Consider the following 26,328-nt stretch of genomic DNA (forward strand, 5'->3'; position numbering starts at 1 on the left):
CGTAATTCTGAAGGACAAATGTTGTGTTGGGAGTGTGGTAGCCTTGACCACATCCTCAGAGACTGTCCAACCCGCAGACAGTACCATGACCGGTCGTTCCGTGACGGTCCACACAACCATGGACCTTCCCGTGAACCATCTCATCCACGCCAATGACGGCTCGGTCAACCAGTGTCCACTTTCCCGGCTACGCATCTCACGGCCGCCTGTGGGACTGTCACTTTACAGGTGGACCATCAACCACTGGAGTTCCTGGTGGACACTGGGGCGGCCACATCTGTCATTTCTTCTGCACAGCTCCCTCCTTCTGTATCCCTATCACCGGATACCCTCACCTGTGTTGGGGTGGAAGGCCAACATATTTCCTCTCCACTCACAGTCCCTGTGTCTGCAGGACCGTTCACTGGAGTACTCACAAGATTCTTGGTCTCTGAAACTTGCCCTGTCAACCTGTTGGGAGCCGATCTCTTAGAGCGGATGAAGGCAACAATTACCTTCGGAAACCATGGTATGGAGCTTCTTTTGCGGGACCCTCATTCCGAACAAGGGACTGAAGACCGCTGTGTTCTTAAAGCCTTCCCTCTCATGATGATGACCATACAACCTCACACTCTTCTTGATACCTCACAGTTCCCTCACTCTCTGTGGTCCAGTGGGCCAGAGGATGTAGGCCTCCTGCAGGTTCCCCCGGTCCGAGTATACCTCAAGCCTGGACACAGGTACCCACGGTTGCCACAATACCCCCTCAAGGCTGCACAAGAACAAAGCTTGGGTACCCAAATCGCTTCCCTCCTGGAATCAGGAGTCCTTGTCAGATGTGTATCTCCATGCAATACACCCCTCTTTCCTGTAAAAAAAGAAAACCGTTCCGGGAGAGTCTCCAAGATACCAGTTGGTTCAGGATCTCAGAGCCGTCAATGCAGCTACCATTTTAGAAACTCCAGTGGTACCTAACCCAAACACCCTCTTGTCTCAGCTGCCTCCAACGGCCACCTTGTTTACGGTGTTAGATCTGGCCAACGCCTTCTTCAGTATACCCTTACATGAAGATTCGTGGTTTCTTTCTGCCTTCACCTTTCAAGGAGCACAGCTTACATGGACCAGGACTCCGCAAAGAGCCCAGAACTCTCCTAACCAATTCACTCATTCTATGAAGTCTATTCTGGAGCCATGGGTTCAAGAGAACCCTCAGGTCACCCTTCTACAGTATGTGGATGATCTTTTACTCTGTGGCACTGAAGCAAATTTGCCAGAGATGTCAGACTGTCTCAAGGATGGAGGCTCAGTTTGACTTCATGCTGAAGATTCACGTGTTTCTCTTCAACACAGACTATGTTCTGACCGCCTTAAACAGGCTGTTGTCTCTGCCCCAGCCTTGGGCTTACCAGACTATACTCAGCCATTTCACCTTTTTGTCTCGGAATCGGAAGGTCATGCCTCTGGAGTTCTAGCACAACGCTATGATCATAAGTATCGGCCTTTGGGCTACTACTCAGCCCGCCTGGACCCTGTCGCCCGAACTGCCCCCACGTGCCTTAAGGCGGTCCACGCTGCTCACATCCTCCTTGACAAATCAGCTGATATCGTCCTTGGACATGATCTAGTTATACAGGCCGGTCATGATCTCTCAGCTGTTCTGCAACAAACATCTCCGAAACATCTAACCAACCAAAGACACCTGCGGCTGCAGTGTTCCCTATTGTTGCCCTCCAATATAACATTTACCAGATGTCTGACTATCAATCCTGCCACTTTGCTTCCACCTTCTAGGGGGGAAGGTGAAGAGGGTGAAGGTCCATTGGTGGAACCTCATGATTGTATAAAAATTTTGCAGGAAGAGACTTCTGCTCCAGAGAATATGGTGGCACATCCGCTCGCAGACCCTGCCTTGCACCTATGGACTGATGGATCCCGTTTCGCAGACCCTCAAGGGAAGTTCCACACGGGATATGCTGTCACAACAGACCTAACAGTCCTCAAGGCTGAAGCTCTACCACCATACATGTCTGCACAAGAAGCTGAACTTGTGGCTCTCACAGAGGTCTGCCACCTGGCAGCAGGAACAAAGGCGAATATATATATACCGATTCCAGGTATGGACATGGAATTTGCAATGATTCTGGACTCTTGTGGAAGTCTAGAGGATTCATCACAGCTGCAGGTACACCAGTGAAACATGTCTCATGGATTAAGGCCCTAATGAAGGCCCTGGAACTACCCATTCAGGTTGCTGTTATCAAGGTCAAGGCCCATGGAAGACTAGATTCCAGGGAAGCCAGGGGCAACCACCTAGCTGACCAAGCAGCCAAGACTGCAGCAGTGGAGAATGTGTCATCAAAGTGGCAGGAAAAGGAAGAAGAGATGGGGGAGACCCTGCAAACCGTAGCTGTGGCGCTCACTAGAGCAAGAGCCAAAGAACAGCTGGCGGAAGATCATACAAGTCCAGCGGAGACACGAGTGGAATCCAGGGGGGTCAGGATGCCTGAAGAAAAATTGTGTGAGGAACAAAAGAAGACCCCCCACTGAAGAAGTCAAGCAATGGAAAGCGGCAGGAGCTGTGCTGGCAGGTCGCAAAGATTCAAAGGTCAACTCGACTCTTTACCAAGTGGATGGGAAGCCTTGCTTGCCTAGACGCATGTACTCAGCTGTGGCAGCATGGGCTCACGGGCCTACACACAGAGGAAAGAATCAAGCCTTGGCATGTATCAAGAAACTGTACTTTGCACCCGGAATCTCTTCCACTGTGACTGCATGCTCAAAATCCTGCTCTGTCTGCGCTACCTGGAACCCAACGTGTACGGCACGGGTCCCTCTCCAACACCTGGCTAAACCAGACCACCCTTGGCAGAGAATACAAGTCGACCATATCCAAATGCCTAAAGCAGGAAAATAGGAGTACGTTTTGGTAGCCGTGGATATGTTCTCAGCCTGGCCCAAGGCCTACCCGGTTGTCAACATGACTGCTAAAGTCACAGCCAAGAAACTGATCACCGAAATTGCCTACAGATTTGGAGTTCCCCAAGTCATAGAATCGGATCAAGGACCAGCTTTCACAGCAAATATCTACGAAGAACTCTGGAACATGTTGGGAACAGATTTGGGCCTCCACACTCCATACCATCCTGCCAGTTCAGGCAAAGTGGAGAGAATGAATTCCACACTCAAGACCCAGCTCTTGAAAATGACCTAAGATCATCCCCTCCCCTGGCCCGACCTACTCCCCATAGTATTGTATTATATCACACACACTCCTCAGGCCAAACATGGGCTGACTCCCTATAAAATTTTGTTTGGGACCCCACCCAAGATAGGAGAGATTAGGCCCCAAGAGTTGTCTGAAACACATGATAGAGTGGTAAAATTTGTGATTGCCTTGTCTAGAGAATTGACTAACACCCGCTCTCCAGTATCTGCTTCTCTCCCAGAATCTACAGGTGATGCAGTACATGATTTCATCCCAGGCGATCTAGTGTATGTGAAGAAGTTTGTCCGGAAAGACTGCCTCCAGCCGCGGTTCGAGGGACCGTACACTGTGCTTTTCACCACCCCGACGGCTCTGAAGCTTGAGGGCAAGAGCACCTGGATTCACGCCTCCCACTGCAAGAAAGACAGAACGAGTCTATAAAAGATGACTACCTTCTTCTATATCCTTTCCATATGCTTACTGTCTGTCCCAGGGTGGACAGCTACCACACAGGGGTAGATACCTCCTTCTTCTCAGGTTGGTTGGGAGGGCTCAAGGGATTCTTTCAACAAGTTTGTCTAGTAATGGGAGGTCTACTAGTACTGGGCCTGGTGGTCCTGTGCTGCATAGTCCCCTTATACAGGAAAGCTATAACCAATGCTGTCCCAACCTCCGGGACCTTTCTGAATCAAGAGAAGATATGGAGAAATACACTCCTTTGAACAAGTCTGACCAGCCCCCCCATGACAAAGTCCAATTGAGAGATTTAGTTTAGGGACAGTTGGGAGAACTCCATGTGTCATTTAGGGTAGGGCTCGATTATCTGGGAGCGTCCCATAAGGGGGCAGCTTCTAAGATGATTGGGTGAAGAAATCCACCTCCCCTCTCCCCAGACATGGACAGTCTCAAAGGCCCCGAAGCAAAGGAAAGCTTAGTGTTTAGGGGGGAATGTCGGGGTAAAAGAGAATATATATATTTGTAACTTTTATACTTTTGTAACTTTTATACGCTTTTTTGCTAATGTACTAACCACCATTTTGTGTCCTATAACAATAAGCTTTCCTTGCTACGTATTACTTAAATCGAAACTTAAACTAAGACAGTTCCAGTGTTGCCAAGACTTATTTCAGAGAAACGAAACAAGATTATAAGCTGACGGCTGCAATATCTGCCCAGAGACTGAGATAAGGAGATGTGGACCAATCAGGAGTGGCCAGACACTGGACTTTCATGGCTTACCCCGCTCCGGACAACCCCTATCCCCTCCCATTATGTAGTGTATTTAGGTTTGTGTATGTAGGAATAAACACAGAACATTGCTGAGAACGTTGTCTGTAGTAGTCTTTTGAGCATGCTCTGAGTTTGAACCAGCTTGTTGTCTGACTCATTCTTTGAATGGTTGACCCATGCTCATAGTTTGAATTTGGAGTGACTGGAGGACGAGTGGAATGTCATCACGACCCCCACACCAGTACTACGTCTCTGTCCAGGAAGGCGCAACCTGACCTCGTCGTCACTAGCATCTTCCTCCACCTCCTCTGCTGACCTCATCTCTTGGCTGACTGTGGGTTGACAGTAAGTGGGATCTCCAACCTCATCATCATCACCCTGTGCGTTATCACACCCGTCGTCCTCAGAGCCAACCTGTTCCTGCCCTGACAAAAAACTAAAGTTGTCGCTCCAATCAGGTATTTGAGTCTTATCATCGTCTTCCTCATTGTCTCCACCAACAGGAGTTACAGTTTGGGAATGAGGGTCTACATTATGGTCAGAACCTTCTGCGTCTGGTCCTGGATCCGACTCATAAAGATTCTGGGCATCAGTGCAGATCATTTCCTCGTCTGGATTCACAGAAGCGCTGGAGTCGACCTCTGATTCCCAGGCTATAGTATGAGTAAACAGCTCTGCAGACTCAACCATCTGTTCTACCTCATACTCAGACGGGCAGCTGGAGATTTGGGAGCTGTGAGGAAGCAAGTGCGATTTGGGTGACACCTCTGAGGACTGGAGTATTTGTGATGTTGAAGTTGATGTGGAGGAGAGCCCTCTTAAAGGAGCACTTGATATCCGTTGAAGCACCTGCTGTTTTTGTGCCTCATCTGGAATTTGTAGCGATTGGCGTGGCCGTAAGAAAGGGATCTTATCACATTGTCCGCTAAAAGAAGTAGACATTTTAGTTTGGCTGGAAGATGGTCTTTCTTCTGCAGATGTTACTGTTGCTTTAACACCTACCCCACGGACACAACCTTTTTTCCCCTTCCCAACACGCCTATTCCCCTTTCCACCAGCAGCAGGCCTTTTTCCACTCATTTTGGTGGTTAACTAATTCACAACTCTGGAGTTGTTTGCACAAAAAAACAATGGATGGTAACCGAGCAGAGCTGAGTGGCCAAACTGTGGTATTAGGCCAAAACTATTGGCTGGGTTAGATGCAGAAAAAAATTATATTCAATTTGCAACCTGATGGAGGTCAGTATAGATGGACTAATACAACAAGTCCCACACACAGCTAGAAGCCCAATATTTTTTCAGAGGTAGATGCAGAAAAAAATATATTCAGTTTGCAACCTGATGGAGGTCTGTATAGATGGATTAATAGAACAAGACCCACACACAGCTAGAAGCCCAATATTTTTTCAGAGGTAGATGCAGAAAAAAATATATTCAGTTTGCAACCTGATGGAGGTCAGTATAGATGGACTAATACAACAAGTCCCACACACAGCTAGAAGCCCAAATATTTTTTCAGAGGTACTGTAGATGCAGATAAAAATTATTTTTAATTTGCAACCTGATGGAGGTCAGTATAGATGGATTAACAGAGAAAGTCCCACACACTGCTAGAAGGCCAAATATTTTTTCAGAGCTAGATGCATACAAAAAATTATTTTGAATTTGCAACCTGATGGAGGTCAGTATAGGTGGACTAATAGAACAAGTCCCACACACTGCTAGAAGGCCAAATATTTTTTCAGAGCTAGATGCAGAAAAAAATTATATTCAGTTTGCAACCTGATGGAGGTCTGTATAGATGGATTAATAGAACAAGACCCACACACAGCTAGAAGCCCAATATTTTTTCAGAGGTAGATGCAGAAAAAAATATATTCAGTTTGCAACCTGATGGAGGTCAGTATAGATGGACTAATACAACAAGTCCCACACACAGCTAGAAGCCCAAATATTTTTTCAGAGGTACTGTAGATGCAGATAAAAATTATTTTTAATTTGCAACCTGATGGAGGTCAGTATAGATGGACTAATAGAGAAAGTCCGACACACTGCTAGAAGGCCAAATATTTTTTCAGAGCTAGATGCAGAAAAAAATTATATTCAGTTTGCAACCTGATGGAGGTCAGTATAGATGGACTAATAGAACAAGACCCACACACAGCTAGAAGCCCAATATTTTTTCAGAGGTAGATGCAGAAAAAAATATATTCAGTTTGCAACCTGATGGAGGTCAGTATAGATGGACTAATAGAACAAGTCCCACACACTGCTAGAAGGCCAAATATTTTTTCAGAGCTAGATGCAGAAAAAAATTAGATTCAGTTTGCAACCTGATGGAGGTCAGTATAGATGGACTAATAGAATGATGCTATGCCCAAAAGATTTTACTTCACTAGGTGCAGTAAAAAAATTGGTATTCTATACACAGGTAGTATATCTTGCAACACAGATAGGCTACTCCACTGACTAACACACTCTGCAATAGGCCAAAAAGGATTAGCTTTGCTAGATTCAGCCAAATGCTGTGAAAAAAACTTGCACAGCACTGGCACAGACCTGCCTGGCAAAAACTGATAGGAACTGATGTAACCTAGTCCTGAAAAGGACTCCAATTACAATTAGTCTTTACTCCCACAACCTATCTATTTAAGAGCACAGACCTGCCTGATAAAAGTCGTAGGAAATGCTGTAACCTAGTCCTTAAAAGGACTGCAATCACAACTATTCCTTACTCCCAAGCTATCTGTATATTTGTGCGAAAATTGGCTTGAAATTAACAAGGTATAGCGCACACAGCAACAGCGGTGCCGTCTAACACGCAGCTGCAGCAGTGAGAAAATTGTGGCGACGGGGAAAATGGCTTGGTCTTATAGGGCAAGGACATGTGACATACACTGCCAATGACACATGCCCTTGCTTGTGTGAAAAAAAGCACTTCGCTCCGTGTGTGCGCTGCTGATAGGCTGACAGATTGCACCTCCCCACTGTAAATGCGGGAAAGAGAAAAAAAAATGGACATCTTCATTGTTCCTGCAGAGATCCATCCCCTGCCCCTCCCCCCACCCCGCTGTACACTCAAACTGCGTATTAACATTAATTTTCATCATTACTGAGAAAAAATCCAGTTATGATTTTGGTGCACGAACAGTTATCGAACATAACCTCGAACAGCCGAATTTTTCTCAAATTGTTCGTGTTCGCCGAACGGCTCGAACACCGCCCAAAACAGCTCGAATTTGAGATTGGCGAACAGTTCGAGTAGAACAACGCTCATCTCTACTAGTAAAGCTGCTCGGCTGCATCTCATCCTCCCGCAGACCTAGTAAAACTGCTCGGCTGCATCTCATCCTCCCGCAGACCTAGTAAAGCTGCTCGGCTGCATCTCATCCTCCCGCAGACCTAGTAAAGCTGCTCGGCTGCATCTCATCCTCCCGCAGACCTAGTAAAGCTGCTCGGCTGCATCTCATCCTCCCGCAGACCTAGTAAAGCTGCTTATCATCCTCCCGCAGACCTAGCAAAGCTGCACAGCCGCGTCTCATCCTCCCGCAGACCTAGTAATGCTGCACGGCCGCGTCTCATCCTCCCGCAGACCTAGTAAAGGTGCACAGCTGCGTCTCATCCTCCCGGACACCTAGTAATGCTGCACAGCTGCTTCTCATCCTCCCACAGACCTAGTAATGCTGCACAGCCGCGCCTCATCCTCCCGCAGACCTAGTAAAGCTGCACAGCTGCGTCTCATCCTCCCGCAAACCTAGTAATGCTTCACAGCCGCGTCTCATCCTCCCGCAGACCTAGTAATGCTGCACGGCCGTGTCTCATCCTCCCGCAGACCTAGTAATGCTGCACAGCCGCGTCTCATCCTCCCGCAGACCTAGTAAAGCTGCTTATCATCCTCCCGCAGACCTAGTAATGCTGCACAGCTGTCTCATCCTCCAACAGACCTAGTAGTGCTGCACAGCCGAGTCTCATCCTCCCGTAGAACTAGTAATGCTGCACAGCCGCGTCTCATTCTATCGCAGACCTAGTAATGCTGCACAGCCGCGTATCATCCTCCCGCAGACCTAGTAAAGCTGCACGGCCGCGTCTCATCCTCTCGCAGACCTAGTAATGCTGCACGGCCGTGTCTCATCCTCCCGCAGACCTAGTAATGCTGCACGGCCACGTCTCATCCTCCCACAGACCTAGTAAAGCTGCACAGCCACGTCTCATCCTCCCGCAGACCTAGTAAAGCTGCACGGCCGCGTCTCATCCTCTCGCAGACCTAGTAATGCTGCACGGCCGTGTCTCATCCTCCCGCAGACCTAGTAATGCTGCACGGCCACGTCTCATCCTCCCACAGACCTAGTAAAGCTGCACAGCCGCGTCTCATCCTCCCGCAGACCTAGTAAAGCTGCACGGCCGCGTCTCATCCTCCCGCAGACCTAGTAATGCTGCACGGCCGCGTCTCATCCTCCCGCAGACCTAGTAATGCTGCACGGCCGCGTCTCATCCTCCCGCAGACCTAGTAATGCTGCACAGCCGCGTCTCATCCTCCCGCAGACCTAGTAAAGGTGCACAGCTCCGTCTCATCCTCCCGCAGACCTAGTAATGCTGCACAGCGCGTCTCATCCTCCCGCAGACCTAGTAAAGCTGCACAGCTGCGTCTCATCCTCCCGCAGACCTAGTAATGCTGCCAAGCCGCGTCTCATCCTCCCGCAGACCTAGTAAAGCTTCTTATCATCCTCCCGCAGACCTTGTAATGCTGCACAGCTGTCTCATCCTCCAACAGACCTAGTAATGCTGCACAGCTGCGTCTCATCCTGCTGCAGACCTAGTAAAGCTGCACAGCTGCGTCTCATCCTACCGCAGACCCAGTAATGCTGCACAGCCGCGTCTCATCCTCCCGCAGACCTAGTAATGCTGCGTCTCATCCTCCCGCAGAGCTACTAATGCTGCACGGCCACATCTTATCCTCCCGCAGATCTAGTAATGCTGCACGGCCGCGTCTCACCCTCCCACAGACCTAGTAATGCTGCACAGCCACGTCTCATCCTCCCGCAGACCTAATAAAGCTGCTTATCATCCTCCCGCAGACCTAGTAATGCTGCACAGCTGTCTCATCCTCCAACAGACCTAGTAATGCTGAACAGCCGTGTCTCATCCTCCCGCAGACCTAGTAATGCTGCACAGCCGCGTCTCATCCTACCGCAGTCCTAGTAATGCTGCACAGCCGCGTCTCATTATCCCGCAGACCTAGTAATGCTGCACGGCCACGTCTCATCCTCCCGCAGACCTAGTAATGCTGCACGTCTGCGTCTCATCCTCCCGCAGACCTAGTAATGCTGCGTCTCATCCTCCGCAGACCTAGTAAAGCTGTACAGCCGCGTCTCATCCTCCCGCAGACCTAGTATTGCTGCGTCTCATCCTCCGCAGACCTAGTAAAGCTGTACAGCTGCGTCTCATCCTCCCGCAGACCTAGTAAAGCTGCACAGCCGCGTCTCATCCTCCCGCAGACCTAGTAATGCTGCACAGCTGCGTCTCATTCTACCGCAGACCTAGTAATGCTGCACAGCCGCGTCTCATCCTCCCGCTGTCATGGGTGTGTCGCCACGAAGATCGTCGCGACTACACAGCCTGACTTCTCGCAGCTGAGTTTTTGGTGCTTTGTGTTTTTTGGTTGTGAGGGAGTTAATTCTCTCTCTCTGTGCTTGACGAGGCTCAGCCTCGCCCAGCTGCAGTTAATGCTGCAGTATTGGGATTCCTTCAAATACCTGCTGGTCTGATAGGGAATTGGTCGGTGAAAGCATTTCTTGCAGACCTTCAGAGTGGATCGTTGTTTGGTGGAGTTCGGAGCGAGGAGTATGCGGTGTGGTTTGTTCCCTTCCTCCCTTCATCATTTATCTCCTAACCTGTTGTTGTTCCCTCTGTAATTGTGGTGTTAGTTTTGGTATGCAAGGTGGTTTTTGGTATTCCCCTTGTACTGTCTCGTTTGTCTAGTACTGTGTTTTGGGCATTTTCTATCCTGTTCCCCTTTGTTGTGATCGGGGTCATTCTCTGGACTAGATTACTTAGGTTCAGGGATATTCAGGAGTTTAGGGTTACGCTGGCGGCCTGGACCTCTGTACCATTAACAGTACCTCCAGGTTGAGGGATTAGTCAGGGCCCCCGTCTAGGGTCAGCTCAGGCCCCTGACCCCCCTGTACGCTGAGACAGCGTGACACCCGCAGATCTAGTAATGCTGCACAGCCGCGTCTCATCCTCCCGCAGACCTAGTAAAGGTGCACAGCTGCGTCTCATACTCCCGCAGACCTAGTAATGCTGCACAGCCGCGTCTCATCCTCCCACAGACCTAGTAATGTTGCACAGCCGCGTCTCATCCTCCCGCAGACCTAGTAAAGCTGCACAGCTGCGTCTCATCCTCCCGCAGACCTAGTAATGCTGCAAAGCCACGTCTCAACCTCACGCAGACCTAGTAAAGCTGCACGGCCGCGTCTCATCCTCCCGCAGACCTAGTAATGGTGCACGGCTGCGTCTCATCCTCCCGCAGACCTAGTAAAGCTGCTCGGCTGCATCTCATCCTCCCGCAGACCTAGTAAAGCTGCTCGGCTGCATCTCATCCTCCCGCAGACCTAGTAAACCTGCTCGGCTGCATCTCATCCTCCCGCAGACCTAGTAAAGCTGCTCGGCTGCATCTCATCCTCCCGCAGACCTAGTAAAGCTGCTCGGCTGCATCTCATCCTCCCGCAGACCTAGTAAAGCTGCTCGGCTGCATCTCATCCTCCCGCAGACCTAGTAAAGCTGCTTATCATCCTCCCGCAGACCTAGTAAAGCTGCACAGCCGCGTCTCATCCTTCCGCAGACCTAGTAATGCTGCACGGCCGCGTCTCATCCTCCCGCAGACCTAGTAATGCTGCACGGCCGCGTCTCATCCTCCCGCAGACCTAGTAATACTGCACGGCCGCGTCTCATCCTCCCGCAGACCTAGTAATGCTACACGGCCGCGTCTCATCCTCCCACAGACCTAGTAATGCTACACAGCCGCGTCTCATCCTCCCGCAGACCTAGTAAAGCTGCTTATCATCCTCCCGCAGACCTAGTAATGCTGCACAGCTGTCTCATCCTCCAACAGACCTAGTAATGCTGCACAGCTGCGTCTCATCCTCCGCAGACCAAGTAAAGCTGCACAGCCGCGTCTCATCCTCCCGCAGACCTAGTAATGCTGCGTCTCATCCTCCGCAGACCTAGTAAAGCTGTACAGCTGCATCTCATCCTCCCGCAGACCTAGTAATGCTGCATCTCATCCTCCCGCAGACCTAGTAATGCTGCATCTCATCCTCCGCAGACCTAGTAATGCTGCATCTCATCCTCCCGCAGACCTAGTAAAGCTGCACAGCCACGTCACATCCTCCCGGAGACCTAGTAATGCTGCACAGCTGCACCCCATCCTCCCGGAGACCTAGTAAAGCTGCACCCCATCCTCCCGCAGACCTAGTAAAGCTGCACAGCTGCACCGCATCCTCCCGGAGACCTAGTAATGCTGCACAGCCGCGTCTCATCCTCCCGCAGACCTAGTAATGCTGCACAGCCGCCTTTCATTCTCCTGCAGACCTAGTAATGCTGCACAGCTGCGTCTCATCCTCCCGCAGACCTAGTAAAGCTGCACAGCTGCACCCCATCCTCCCGGAGACCTAGTAATGCTTCACAGCTGCACTCCATCCTCCCAGAGACCTAGTAAGGCTGCGTCTCATCCTCCCGGAGACCTAGCAATTCTGCACAGCCGCGTCTCATCCTCCCGCAGACCTAGTAATGCTGCATCTCATCCTCCGCAGACCTAGTAATGCTGCATCTCATCCTCCCGCAGACCTAGTAAAGCTGCACATCCGCGTCTCATCCTCCGGGAGACCTAGTAATGCTGCACAGCTGCACCCCATCCTCCCGGAGACCTAGTAAAGCTGCGTCTCATCCTCCCGGAAACCTAGTAATGCTGGACAGCCGCTTCTCATCCTCCTGCAGACCTAGTAATGCTGCACAGCCACGTCTCATCCTCCCGCAGACCTAGTAATGCTGCACAGCCGCGTCTCATCCTCTCGCAGACCTAATAATGCTGCATCTCATCCTCCGCAGACTTAGTAATGCTGCATCTCATCCTCCCGCAGACCTAGTAAAGCTGCACAGCTTCACCCCATCCTCCCGGAGACCTAGTAATGCTGCACAGCTGCACCCCATCCTCCCAGAGACCTAGTAAGGCTGCGTCTCATCCTCCCGGAGACCTAGTAATGCTGCATCTCATCCTCCGCAGACCTAGTAATGCTGCATCTCATCCTCCCGCAGACCTAGTAAAGCTGCACAGCCGCGTCTCATCCTCCGGCAGACCTAGTAATGCTGCACAGCTGCACCCCATCCTCCCGGAGACCTAGTGAAGCTGCACCCCATCCTCCCGCTGACCTAGTAAAGCTGCGTCTCATCCTCCCGGAAACCTAGTAATGCTGCACAGCTGCGTCTCATCCTCCCGCAGACCTAGTAATGCTGCACAGCCACGTCTCATCCTCCCGCAGACCTAGTAATGCTGCACAGCCACGTCTCATCCTCCCGCAGACCTAGTAATGCTGCATCTCATCCTCCGCAGACCTAGTAATGCTGCATCTCATCCTCCCGCAGACCTAGTAAAGCTGCACAGCCGCGTCTCATCCTCCGGGAGACCTAGTAATGCTGCACAGCTGCACCCCATCCTCCCGGAGACCTAGTAAAGCTGCACCCCATCCTCCCGCTGACCTAGTAAAGCTGCGTCTCATCCTCCCGGAGACCTAGTAATGCTGCACAGCCGCATCTCATCCTCCCGCAGACCTAGTAAAGCTGCACAGCTGCACCCTATCCTCCCAGAGACCTAGTAAAGCTGCGTCTCATCCTCCCGGAGACCTAGTAATGCTGCAGAGCCGCATCTCATCCTCCCGCAGACCTAGTAATGCTGCACAGCCGTGTCTCATCCTCCCGCAGACCTAGTAATGCTGCACAGCCGCGTTTCATTCTCCCGCAGACTTAGTAATTCTGCACAGCTGCTTCTCATCCTCCCGCAGACCTAGTAAAGCTGCACAGCTTCACCCCATCCTCCCGGAGACCTAGTAATGCTGCACAGCTGCACTCCATCCTCCCAGAGACCTAGTAAAGCTGCGGCTCATCCTCCCAGAGACCTAGTAATTCTGCACAGCCGCGTCTCATCCTCCCGCAGACCTAGTAATGCTGCATCTCATCCTCCGCAGACCTAGTAATGCTGCATTTCATCCTCCCGCAGACCTAGTAAAGGAGCACAGCCGCGTCTCATCCTCCGGGAGACCTAGTAATGCTGCACAGCTGCACCCCATCCTCCCGGAGACCTAGTAAAGCTGCACCCCATCCTCCCGCTGACCTAGTAAAGCTGCGTCTCATCCTCCCGGAGACCTAGTAATGCTGCACAGCCGCGTCTCATCCTCCCGTAGACCTAGTAATGCTGCACAGCCACGTCTCATCCTCCCGCAGACCTAGTAATGCTGCATCTCATCCTCCCGCAGACCTAGTAATGCTGCATCTCATCCTCCCGCAGACCTAATAAAGCTGCACAGCCGCATCTCATCCTCCGGGAGACCTAGTAATGCTGCACAGCTGCACCCCATCCTCCCGGAGACCTAGTAAAGCTGCACCCCATCCTCCCGCTGACCTAGTAAAGCTGCGTCTCATCCTCCCGGAGACCTAGTAATGCTGCACAGCCGCATCTCATCCTCCCGCAGACCTAGTAAAGCTGCACAGCTGCACCCTATCCTCCCAGAGACCTAGTAAAGCTGCGTCTCATCCTCCCGGAGACCTAGTAATGCTGCAGAGCCGCATCTCATCCTCCCGCAGACCTAGTAATGCTGCACTGCCGTTTCTCATCCTCCCGCAGACCTAGTAATGCTGCACAGCCGCGTCTCATCCTCCCGCAGACCTAGTAATGTTGCACAGCTGTGTCTCATCCTCCCGCAGACCTAGTAATGCTGCAAAGCCGTGTCTCATCCTCCCGCAGACCTAGTAATGCTGCACGGTCGCGTCTCATCCTCCCGCAGACCTAGTAAAGCCGCACAGCCGCGTCCCATCCTCCCGGAGACCTAGTAATGCTACACAGCTGCACCCCATCCTCCCGGAGACCTAGTAGAGCTGCACCCCATCCTCCCGCAGACCTAGTAAAGCTCTCGTCTCATCCTCCCGGAGACCTTGTAATGCTGCACAGCCTCGTCTTATCCTCCCGCAGACCTAGTAAAGCTGCACAGCTGCACCCCATCCTCCCGGAGACCTAGTAAAACTGCGTCTCATCCTCCCGGAGACCTAGTAATGCTGCACAGCCGCGTCTCATCCTCCCGCAGACCTAGTAATGCTGCACAGCCGCGTCTCATCCTCCCGCAGACCTAGTAATGCTGCACAGCTGCGTCTCATCCTCCCGCAGACCTAGTAATGCTGCACAGCCGCGTTTCATCCTCCCGCAGACCCAGTAATGCTGCACAGATGTTTCTCATCCTCCCGCAGACCTAGTAATGCTGCACGGCCGCGTCTCATCCTCCCGCAGACCTAGTAATGCTTCACGGCCGCGTCTCATCCTCCGCAGACCTAGTAAAGCTGCACAGCCGCATCTCATCCTCCCGCAGACCTAATAATGCTGCGTCTCATCCTCCGCAGACCTAGTAAAGCTGCACAGCCGCGTCTCATCCTCCCGCAGACCTAGTAATGCTGCGTCTCATCCTCCGCAGACCTATTAAAGCTGCACAGCTGCATCTCATCCTCCCGCAGACCTAGTAAAGCTGCACAGCCGCTTCTCATCCTCCCGCAGACCTAGTAATGCTGCATCTCGTCCTCCCGCAGATCTAGTAATGCTGCATCTCATCCTCCCGCAGACCTAGTAATGCTGCATCTCATCCTCCGCAGACCTAGTAATGCTGCATCTCATCCTCCCGCAGACCTAGTAAAGCTGCACAGCCGCGTCTCTTCCTCCCGGAGACCTAGTAATGCTGCACAGCTGCACCCCATCCTCCCGGAGACCTAGTAAAGCTGCACCCCATCCTCCCGCAGACCTAGTAAAGCTGCGTCTCATCCTCCCGCAGACCTAGTAATGCTGCACAGCCGCGTCTCATCCTCCCGCAGACCTAGTAATGCTGCACAGCTTCGTCTCATCCTCCCGCAGACCTAGTAATGCTGCACAGCCGCGTCTCATCCTCCCGCAGACCCAGTAATGCTGCACAGCCGCGTCTCATCCTCCCGCAGACCTAGTAAAGCTGCACAGCTGCGTCTCATCCTCCCGCAGACCTAGTAATGCTGCAAAGCCACGTCTCATCCTCACGCAGACATAGTAATGCTGCAAAGCCGCGTCTCATCCTCCCGGAGACCTAGTAAAGCTGCACCCTATCCTCCCGCAGACCTAGTAAAGCTGCGTCTCATCCTCCCGGAGGCCTAGTAATGCTGCACAGCCGCGTCTCATCCTCCCGTAGACCTAGTAAAGCTGCACAGCTGCACCCCATCCTCCCGGAGACCTAGTAATGCTGCACAGCTGCACCCCATCCTCCCAGAGACCTAGTAAAACTGCGTCTCATCCTCCCGGAGACCTAGTAATGCTGCACAGCCGTGTCTCATCCTCCCGGAGACCTAGTAATGCTGCACAGCCGTGTCTCATCCTCCCGTAGACCTAGTAAAGCTGCACAGCTGCACCCCATCCTCCCGGAGACCTAGTAATGCTGCACAGCTGCACCCCATCCTCCCAGAGACCTAGTAAAACTGCGTCTCATCCTCCCGGAGACCTAGTAATGCTGCACAGCCGTGTCTCATCCTCCCGGAGACCTAGTAATGCTGCACAGCCGTGTCTCATCCTCCCGCAGACCTAGTAATGCTGCACAGCTGCACCCCATCCTCCCGCAGACCTAGTAATGCTGCATAGCTGCACCCCATCCTCCCGGAGACCTAGTAAAGCTGCGTCTCATCGTCCTGCAGACCTAGTAATGCTGCACAGCCACGTCTCATCCTCCCGCAGACCTAGTAATGCTGCACAGCACTTGTCTTCTGCCCTGCGGACATGGCGTCCCTGTATGACCGTGCACCCTTGAGAGTCGGTGCTGGGGTGGAGAGCAGACAGTCATTACATGATCGGCTCATCTTTATTTTCCATCACTCATTAGAGTCTCTCTACAGTACATTTACCACGCTGACTTTGCCCATATGATTTAATCCTTATGCATTGTGTCCTTTTTTTGAGGTAACCTTGTAAACATACATTTCATTTTACGTTTGGTTTTCTTTCATTCTGGTCCCATTATTAAGGTATCCAGGTGATGTGCTGAAAAAACTGAATGTGCTGCATCCTGAGCGCAAGAAATGAGCCCTGCGCCTCAGCTCTGCTACATCCCGATCATCCTGGTTAATGCCGCCCTCTGCTGTTACTTCCAGATATAGCAGCAGTTTGGAAATAATTGCTCACTTGTAGAGCTGAGCGAACCCAAACTGCAAAGTTCAAAGAGAGAGAGTTTCCAGCTCCAAAGTTCGGGTTCCCATTGATTTCAGTGTGGTTCGGGTCCAGTTCTGGTACCCAAACTTTGAACTAAAGTTCTGTCGAACCCAACGGACTCGAACTTCCACGTGTCCGCTCATCCCTACTCACATGTAAAACCAGAAGACGGCAGCAGTGAGGATACAAAAGAGCAGATACCAACACCTTGCAGACAAGAGTAGTGGTACTGTACAGTATATATACAATGGCTTGCGAAAGTATTCGCCCCCTTGGCTTTTTACCTATTTTGTTACATTACAACCTGTGTGTAAATATTTTTGTAATCCGATTTGTGTGTGATGCATCAGCACTAAATACTCTTTAAGTTCCTAAAGTGAAGTGAGAAAAATATAGGCATAAATTACATTTATGGGATCAAATAACTAAAATTGGCATGTGCATATGTATTCACCCCTTTTGCGATGAAGACCCTAAACATTTCTGGTGCAAGCAATTCCCTTCATACGCCCCATGCTTAGTGACAGGACACCCCCTGTGTGCAATCTAAGTGTCACATGTCTGTCAGTATTTACACTTTACCTTTTCTGAAAGGCCACAGAGGCTGCAACACCATTAACAAGAGGCGACACTAACCAAACACCATGAAGACCAAGCAGATCTCCAAACAACACCATGAAGACCAAGGAGATCTCCAAACACCATGAAGACCAAGGAGATCTCCAAACAACATCATGAAGACCAAGGAGATCTCCAAACACCACCATGCAGACCAAGGAGATCTCCAAACACCACCATGAAGACCAAGGAGATCTCCAAACACCACCATGAAGACCAAGGAGATCTCCAAACACCACCATGAAGACCAAGGAGATCTCCAAACACCACCATGAAGACCAAGGAGATCTCTAAACAACAGCGTGAAGACCAAGGCGATCTCCAAACACCACTATGAAGACCAAGGAGATCTCCAAACACCATGAAGACCAAGGAGATCTCTAAACAACAGCGTGAAGACCAAGGAGATCTCCAAACAACACCATAAAAACCAAGGAGATCTCCAAACAACACCATGAAAACCAAGGAGATCTCCAAACAACAGCGTGAAGACCAAGGAGATCTCCAAACAACAGCGTGAAGACCAATGAGATCTCCAAACACCACCATGAAGACCAAGGAGATCTCCAAGCACCACCATGAAGACCAAGGAGATCTCCAAACAACACCATGAAGACCAAGGAGATCTCTAAACAACAGCATGAAGACCAAGGAGATCTCCAAACAACACCATAAAAACCAAGGAGATCTCCAAACACCATGAAGACCAAGGAGATCTCCAAACAACACCATGAAGACCAAGGAGATCTCCACACATGTCAGGGACAAAGTTGATGAGAAGTACAAGTCAGGGTTGGGTTATAAAAAAAAAAAATCTCCCAGTCTCTGATGATCTCCCGGAGCACCATCAAATCCATTATCATTGAATGGAAACAACATGGCACCACAATAAACCTGACAAGAGAGGGCGCTCACCAAAACTCTCAGCCCAGGCAAGGAGGGATTAATCAGAGAGGCAGCACAGAGACCAAAGGTGACCCTGAAGGAGCCGCAGAGTTCCTGAGCAGAGACTGGAGTATCTGTCCATACAACCACAATAAGTCGTACACTCCATAGGAAGTGGCCTTTATGGAAGAGTGGGAAGAAAAAAGCCTTTACTTACACACAAAAGTTGTAAGGATCATTTCGAGTTTGCCAAAAGACATGTGGGAGATTCCCCAAATGTATAGAGGAAGGTGCTTTGGTCAGATGAGACCAAAATTTAACATTTTGGCCACCAAGGTAAACGCTATGTCTGGCGCCAAACCAACAGAACTCATCATTGAGAATGTACAACAACTACCTAAGTGAGAAATTCTCCAAGTGACTGGTGTATTATTGGTGTTCTAATTGTATATCGTACTGAACGGTCATGAATAGGAATGTAGGGGATTAAACCTGCAAAATTCTACTGTTATGTTGTAATTCAAGTCTTTGTTCTGTGATACTGTCATTTACATCGGGATCAATAAAGTGTATCGTATCGTATCACCCCAAGAACACCATCCCCACAGTGAAACGTGGTGGCATCATCATGTTGTGGGAATGTTTTTCGGCAGCAGGGACAGGGAAAATGGTCTGAGTCGAGGGAAAGATGGACGGTGTGAAATACAGGGATATTCTTAAGCAAATCCTGTTTGTCTGTCAGTGATTTGAGACTGGGACAGAGGTTCACCTTCCAACAAGACAATGACCCAAAGCATTCTGCTAAAGCAACACTCGAGTGGTTTAAGGGGAAACATGGAAATGTTCTGGAGTGGCCTAGTCAAAGCCCAGACCTTCCAATGGAGAATCTGTGGTCAGGTGTGAAGATCGCTGTTCTCCAGAGGAAACCATCTAACATGAAGGAGTTGGAGTAGTTTTGCCTTGAGGAATAGGCAAAAATCCCTGTGGCCAGATGTGAAAAGCTCAGAGACTTATCCAAAGCGACTTGCAACTGTAACTGCCTCAAAAGGAGGCTCTACAAAGTACTGACTTTAGGGGGGTAAATAGTTATGCTCACTGAAGTTTTCAGTTATTTTGTCTTATTTGTTGTTTGCTTCACAATAAACAGAAAATCAAATGTTCACAGTTGTCGCCATGTTCTCTACATGAACTGATACAAACCCACAAAAAACAGTGAAATTCCAGATCGTGAGGCAGCAAAGCACAAAAAATGCCAAGGGGGTGAATACTTTCACAAGCCACTGTAAATACAGTACAGGAGAAGACATGAGAGCAGAATGGAGACATTGGGGGCAGAATGGAGACATGGGGCAGGAAGGAGACATGGGGGCTGGATGGAGACATTGGGGCAGGATGGATAAACAAATGGGGGCAGAATGGAGAGACAGATGGGGGCAGAATGGAGAGACAGATGGGGCAGAATGGAGACATTGGGGCAGGATGGGAGGACATATGGGGGCAGGATGGAGATATAGGGGGCAGAATGGTGACATGGAGCAGAATGGAGACATTGGGGCAGAATGGAGACATTGGAGACAGGATGGAGACATTTGGGGCAGAATTGAGACATTGGGGCAGAATGGAGACATTGGAGACAGGATGGAGACATTGGGGGCAGGATGGAGATGTTGAGGGCAGGATGGACAGACATGGGGGCAAAATGGAGAGACATGGGGCAGAATAGAGACATTGGGGCAGAATGTAGAAACTAATGGGAGCAGAATGGGGACATTGGGGGCAGAATAGAGAGACATTGGGGCAGAATGGAGAGACATGGGGTAGAGTGGAGAGACATGGGGTAGAGTGGAGAGACATGGGGGCAGAATGGAGACATTGGGGTCAGAATGGAGACATGGGGCAGAGTGGAGAGACATGGGGGCAGAATGGAGACATTGGGGGCAGAATGGAGACAGTGGGGGCAGGATGGAGACAGTGGGGGCAGGATGGAGACATTGGGGGCAGGATGGAGACATGGGGGCAGAATGGAGACAAATGGGGTAGGGGCAGAATGGAGACAAAGGGGCACATTGGAGCCAAATGGGGGCAGGATGGAGGCAGGATGGAGACATTGGGGGCAGGATGGAGACATTGGGGGCAGGATGAAGACAAGTGGGGCAGTATGGAGACATGGGGGCAGGATGGAGACATGGGGGGCAGAATGGAGACAAATGGGGTGGGGGTAGCTGTAACTGCCGCAAAAGGAGGCTCTACAAAGTACTGACTTTAGGGTGGTAAATAGTTATGCTCACTGAAGTTTTCAGTTATTTTGTCTTATTTGTTGTTTGCTTCACAATAAACAGAAAACCTAATGTTGACAGTTGTCGGCATGTTCTCTACATGAACTGATACAAACCCTCAAAAAACAGTGAAATTTCAGATTGTGAGGCAGCAAAACATAAAAAAATGCCAAGGGGGTGAATACTTTCACAAGCCACTGTATATAATACAGGAGAAAACATGAGAGCAGGATGGAGAGACACGGGGACCAAGATGGGAGGACATATGGGGCAGAATGGATATATTGGGGGCAGAATGGTGACATGGGGGCAGAATGGCGACATTGGGGCAGGATGGAGACATGGGGGCAGGATGGAGACATTGGGGGCAGGATGGAGAGACATTGGGGGCAGGATGGAGAGACATTGGGGGCAAGAAGGAGACATGGGGGCAGACTGGAGACATTGGGGCAGAATGGAGATATGGGAGCAGAATGGAGAGACATGGGGGCAGGATGGAGAGACATGGGGCAGAATGGAGAGACAAATGGGGGCAGAATGGCGAGACATGGGGCAGAATGGAGAGACATGGGGAAGAATGGAGAGGCATGGGGCAGAATGGAGAGACATGGGGCAGAATGGAGAGACATGTGGCAGAATCGAGAGACATGGGGGCAGAATGGAGAGACATGGGCAGAATGGAGAGACATGGGGGAAGAATGGAGAGACATGGGGAAGAATGGAGAGACATGGGGAAGAATGGAGAGACATGGGGCAGAATGGAGAGACATGTGGCAGAATGGAGAGACATGGGGGCAGAATAGAGAGACATGGGCAGAATGGAGAGACATGGGGGCAGAATGGAGAGACATGGGGGCAGAATGGAGAGACATGGGGCAGAATGGAGAGACATGGGGGCAGAATGGAGAGACATGGGGGCAGAATGGAGAGACATGGGGCAGAATGGAGAGACATGGGGGCAGAATGGAGAGACATGGGGGCAGAATGGAGAGACATGGGGCAGAATGGAGAGACATGGGGCAGAATGGAGAGACATGGGGGCAGAATGGAGAGACATGGGGCAGAATGGAGAGACATGGGGCAGAATGGAGAGACATGGGGGCAGAATGGAGAGACATGGGGCAGAATGGAGAGACATGGGGGCAGAATGGAGAGACATGGGGGCAGAATGGAGAGACATGGGGGCAGAATGGAGAGACATGGGGGCAGAATGGAGAGACATGGGGCAGAATGGAGAGACATGGGGCAGAATGGAGAGACATGGGGGCAGAATGGAGAGACATGGGGCAGAATGGAGAGACATGGGGCAGAATGGAGAGACATGGGGGCAGAATGGAGAGACATGGGGCAGAATGGAGAGACATGGGGCAGAATGGAGAGACATGGGGGCAGAATGGAGAGACATGGGGCAGAATGGAGAGACATGGGGCAGAATGGAGAGACATGGGGCAGAATGGAGAGACATGGGGCAGAATGGAGAGACATGGGGGCAGAATGGAGAGACATGGGGGCAGAATGGAGAGACATGGGGGCAGAATGGAGAGACATGGGGCAGAATGGAGAGACATGGGCAGAATGGACAGACATGGGGGAAGAATGGAGAGACATGGGGAAGAATGGAGAGACATGGGGAAGAATGGAGAGACATGGGGCAGAATGGAGAGACATGGGGCAGAATGGAGAGACATGGGGGCAGAATGGAGAGACATGGGCAGAATGGAGAGACATGGGGGCAGAATGGAGAGACATGGGGGCAGAATGGAGAGACATGGGGGCAGAATGGAGAGACATGGGGCAGAATGGAGAGACATAGGGCAGAATGGAGAGACATGGGGGCAGAATGGAGAGACATGGGGGCAGAATGGAGAGACATGGGGCAGAATGGAGAGACATGGGGCAGAATGGAGAGACATGGGGGCAGAATGGAGAGACATGGGGCAGAATGGAGAGACATGGGGGCAGAATGGAGAGACATGGGGCAGAATGGAGAAACATGGGGGCAGAATGGAGAGACATGGGGCAGAATGGAGAGATATGGGGGCAGAATGGAGAGACATGGGGGCAGAATGGAGAGACATGGGGCAGAATGGAGAGACATGGGGCAGAATGGAGAGACATGGGGGCAGAATGGAGAGACATGGGGCAGAATGGAGAGACATGGGGCAGAATGGAGAGACATGGGGGCAGAATGGAGAGACATGGGGCAGAATGGAGAGACATGGGGCAGAATGGAGAGACATGGGGGCAGAATGGAGAGACATGGGGCAGAATGGAGAGACATGGGGCAGAATGGAGAGACATGGGGCAGAATGGAGAGACATGGGGGCAGAATGGAGAGACATGGGGCAGAATGGAGAGACATGGGGCAGAATGGAGAGACATGGGGGCAGAATGGAGAGACATGGGGCAGAATGGAGAAACTAATGGGGCAGAATGGAAAATGGAAACATTGGGGGCATAAAAGAGACATTGGGGGCAGGATGGAGACATGGGACAGAATGGAGATATTGGGTGGTAGGATGGAGACATGGGGCAGGTTGGAGACACTGGGCAGAATGGAAACACGGGGCAGAATGGAGACATGGGGGCAGGATGAAGACATTGGGGGCAGGATGAAGACATTGGAGGCAGGATGAAGACATTGGAGGCAGGATGAAGACATTGGGGCAGGATAGAGACATTGGGGGCAGGATAGAGACATTGGGGGCAGGATGGAGACAAGTGGGGACAGGATGAAAACATGGGGCAGGATGGAGACATGGGGGGCAGAATAGAAACAAATGGAAGCAGAATGGAGACATTGGGGCAGGATGGAGACAAATGGGGGCAGGATGGAGATATGGGGGCAGTATGGATACATTGGGCGCAGGATTGAGACATGGGGGCAGGATGGGGGATATTATTACTGTAGGGGCTACTTATGGATATTATTACTGCTGTGATGTATTTTAGGGTAGGAGAAGTGGTACTGTGCAGTATATATACGGGACAGGAGGAGTGGTACTGTGCAGTGTATATATACAGGACAGGGGGAGTGGTACTTTGCAATGTATATATACAAGACAGGAGGAGTGGTATTGTGCAGTGTATATATACAGGACACGAGAAGGGGTACTGTGCAGTGTATATATACAGGACAGGAGGAGTGGTATTGTGCAGTGTATATATACAGGACAGGAGGAGTGGTACTGTGCAGTGTATATATACAGGAGTGGTTCTGTGCAATGTATATATACAAGACAGGAGGAGTGGTATTGTGCAGTGTATATATACAGGACACGAGAAGGGGTACTGTGCAGTGTATATATACAGGACAGGAGGAGTGGTACTGTACAGTGTATATATACAGGACAGGAGGAGTGGTACTGTGCAGTGTATATATACAGGAGTGGTACTGTGCAGTGTATATATACAGGACAGGAGAAGTGGTACTGTGCTGTGTATATATACAGGATAGGAGGAGTGGTACTGTGCGGTGTATATATACAGGATAGGAGGAGTGGTACTGTGCAGTGTATACACACAGGACAGGAGGAGTGGTGCTGAGAGTAGCACCTGCCTCCTGAGCCCAAGCACTTCCAGGAGAAGGGTCGTCGTCTGCCTCTCTTCTCTCCAGGGAGAGGCAGGCCTACTGGGAGGCCGGCATGGCTTCCCAGCCTCCTATCCCCCAGTCTATGCCGGCGGGGGAGAAGGAGCCTCAACAACCGGCCCAGGAGGGAGTGAAGAGATCGGGAAGGGTGAGGAAGAGTACATCCACCTGCTCCAACCCCGAGACTGTTCACCGCCAGCCCAGAGAGGGAGACCGGGGCACCCCAGGCCCCAGGAACAAGAGCCCAGTAAGATCCTGGGGGGAGATGAGCTCCAGCGAGTCCACAAGTTCCTTCTCCTCCCGAGTGGTCGCCACGTTACGAGAGTACGAGGATGCCGGCAAAGCACTAACCCAGCTGAAAGAGGAGCTGCGGGAGGCCCGGGTCCTGAACACCCGGGCGTCCAACAAGGAAAGACCCGCGACCTCCCAGAGGTTTAAAGCCCTCAGAGATGAGGTGGTCAGGTTAGTGCTCCTCCGGGAGGGGATTGAGAAAAGCGCAGGTCCCTTCCTGGAGAGGTTTAAGAACCAGCGGCGGTTATCAGAAATGAAGGGGTTAAACACCTCAGGAGAACCGCCAGCCGGCGTCCTTAGTGAAGAGGAGGGGGAGGATGAAGAGGTGACTGGAGTCTCAGTTGCTGGAGCCAGTGAGGGGCAGAGCCGGAGTTCCAGTGGTCTCCCTGCAGGGCAAAGGACTCAGACAGCAGAGGCTGAAGTGTCGGGGGAGGAGGAGGAAGGAGGACTGCTGAGGGAGATCCGACTGCTGGAGTCTCCAGTGGACCTGACGCGGTTTTCCTTCGGTGAGGACAAACCAGTGGAGGAGACCAAGAGGAGGAAGAGGAAGACCGGAGGAGCCGCACAGGAGGTGGTGAGTTATAAGTATGTAGCAATGTCTGATGTTGCGCCTGCCACCTTCTGTTTAAACCCCACCAAACCTAAAGGCACGGGCTCTGCAGTGGGCTCGAGGCAGAGGCAAGGTGGGGAGAGGAGGAGGACGTCCGGCGATGCTGCCATCTGTGCGGGGAACAGTGCAGGGGGCGAGGCTGTGGAGGTACTCACAGCGCCGGACATAGGAAGTTCTGTGGAGTTTCCCACCCTGCCCTCTGCGGCTAAGCCGGTTATCACCGGGGCTGGGGGGGCAGGGAAGGATGTGAAAAACACATCTGCGAGGAACACTGGGCACACTGCTGTGACAGGGGGGCAGTGTGCCCCAGCGCCCAAAAAGGACACTAAGACCCCAAAGTCTGTGGGTGCAGGGCGGGCAGAGGTGCCGAGGAAACAGTCTGGCCAGAACAAGGACCAAAATGCTGCAGTAGGGGGGCGGGGCGCTCCAGGAGACGACCTGCAGAAAGCCAGCAGCAACCAAAGGGAAACGGGTGTGGTGCTGCAGGGAAAGGAGTCTCTGGGAGTGCTCCCCTCCCCCGGCCCAGCAGGTGTGAGTGCAGAGACACCAGACACAAGGGAGGAAGGAATGGAGGTGACTGTGGAAGGTGCAGAGAACAGCAGAGGTAATGGGGTGACAAGTAAAGGGAATGGAAGTAGTGGTGCAGTGAATGATGGGAGTAATGGTGGAGCAGATGATGGGAGTAATGGTGGAGCAGATGGTGAGAGTAATGGTGGAGCAAATGATGAGAGTAGTAGGAATGGTGGAATTAGTGGTACAGTGAATGATGATGCAGCAAATGGTGGGGGTAGTGGTGCAGTGAATGATGATGTAGCAAATCGTGGGGGTAGTGGTGCAGTGAATGATGATGTAGCAAATGGTGGGGGTAGTGGTGGAATGAATGCTGGGAGTTGTGGGAATGGTGGGAGTTGTGGTGTAGCAAATGTTGGGGGTAGTGGTGTAATGAATGGTGGGAGTAATGATCCTGCGAATGGTGTGAGTAGTAGTGGAGTGAACGATGGGAGTAATGGTCCTGCGAATGGTGTGAATAGTACTGGAGTGAATGGTGGGAGCAGCACTGGTGTTGGTGGGGGGGAAGTAGGCGCTGGTCCCGCTGCCCCCCCAGCATTGGCGGGGGCTTCAGCCCAAAGCTATTCAGGAGCTGTCAGTGCTGGGGGTAGTAGTGCGCCC

Source organism: Phyllobates terribilis, unplaced genomic scaffold (genome assembly GCF_046119375.1).
Source record: "Phyllobates terribilis strain yellow unplaced genomic scaffold, ASM4611937v1 Scaffold_8__6_contigs__length_399053987, whole genome shotgun sequence".
In the NCBI taxonomy this organism is placed as follows: Eukaryota; Metazoa; Chordata; class Amphibia; order Anura; family Dendrobatidae; genus Phyllobates; species Phyllobates terribilis.